This window comes from Pteropus alecto, unplaced genomic scaffold, assembly GCF_000325575.1.
Source record: "Pteropus alecto unplaced genomic scaffold, ASM32557v1 scaffold110, whole genome shotgun sequence".
NCBI lineage: Eukaryota > Metazoa > Chordata > Mammalia > Chiroptera > Pteropodidae > Pteropus > Pteropus alecto.
This window is the reverse complement of record NW_006431920.1, coordinates 6,701,730-6,703,159: the sequence shown is the minus strand read 5'-3', so window position 1 is coordinate 6,703,159 and position 1,430 is coordinate 6,701,730.

The following is a 1,430-nucleotide window of genomic DNA, read 5'->3' as shown; positions in this document are numbered from 1 at the left end:
CTTGCTTAATTACATTCCAGAGCATCTGATTAAACTTAATCCAAAATTTCAGGGACCATATGAAAAAATATATTAACAATTTCCAATAAATTTTAGAAAAGTTAAGCACAGTTGACCAGTGATGTTTCATGGGAATTATAATGTAAATCCTAAGAAATGATTAGGTTTAGAACAATATCTGTGTATACTTGATGAAAAGCTTTATCATTATTTTAGGAGACTTATTCTGAAAGAAGTTGGAATTAAACATTCGTTTTATCACAATAAATGCCAACTTCACATTTGTTAATGAAAGAAAAGGAGTCACTAGATTTTAAGCATGATTGCATCATTAACTATAGGTAAAGGGATTAGATTATTCAAATGTGGGTGAACGGTGAGAAAGAAATCATCAGGGACAACGCAGTATACCCTTCCTCATTGGTTGTCACCTGCTTGTGAAGTTTCTCCTAGATGATAAGTGCCAAGGAAATGAAGAGGTCATGTTAAAGGGACTTCACCAAGAATTATAGGTGGCAATTTCAAGCATAAACTCTAACTTAAAAAGAAAATTTATTCATGAAAGCATACTCAAATTCTTCATTTAAAAATTTAAAAATATTTTATTTGGAAGTTTCATACAACTTTGATATTTATTGTCTTTTCTCTCACTTGGCAGTTTTAGTACAATTATATAATATACAGAAAGCATAATGATTATTTTCACTAAGGCCCACATAAGATGTCTCCCAAATCTCTCAATTTTACCCCAGCGTGCCATATTGGTTTGTTCGTTTTCTGTGTGTTGAGGGTGACATGGAGCTTGAGAAGCCCTGTCTATAGCTAGACAGTATCTAATATAAAATTCTCCAGAATGTGTGTAGTACATTTCAATAATGTTTAATAAATAACTTCATCCAAAAGTGAAAAACTTCAGAAGAACCAGAAAAACTGTGATAGATTTACATAAGTCCATTTTTCCAAAACTTTTTAAAAATAGAGTCCCACCATATTAATAACAATGAAAAGCTAAACCACAAACTGAACACCTAAAGTAAACAAAGTGATCAAAAATGATAATTAACCTTCATTCTGATGCCATAATTGTAGTTACATTATTATCTGAGGAAATATTCAATATTAAAAGCACAATAATTACTTCACATACTAACCTGAATTATTTCAATTTGATAATTGTTATATTGAGGAATTGGTCAATTTTTCTTCTGTTCTTCTGTTTGTACCATTTTTCCCTAAATATGTCTAGTAAGATGAATCCAAGAGGACATTTTCTCCTTACATTCTCTAAAGTCTACCCTGTGGGATCTCCTAGAGAATCCAATAACAAGCACACTCTTAGAAAAAGCACCTAATGGCTCTAGTGTGAATGTGACCAGACCCCAAAACTAACGTTGAAAATGCACAGCTGAGACAGGGTGCCAAGATGGAAC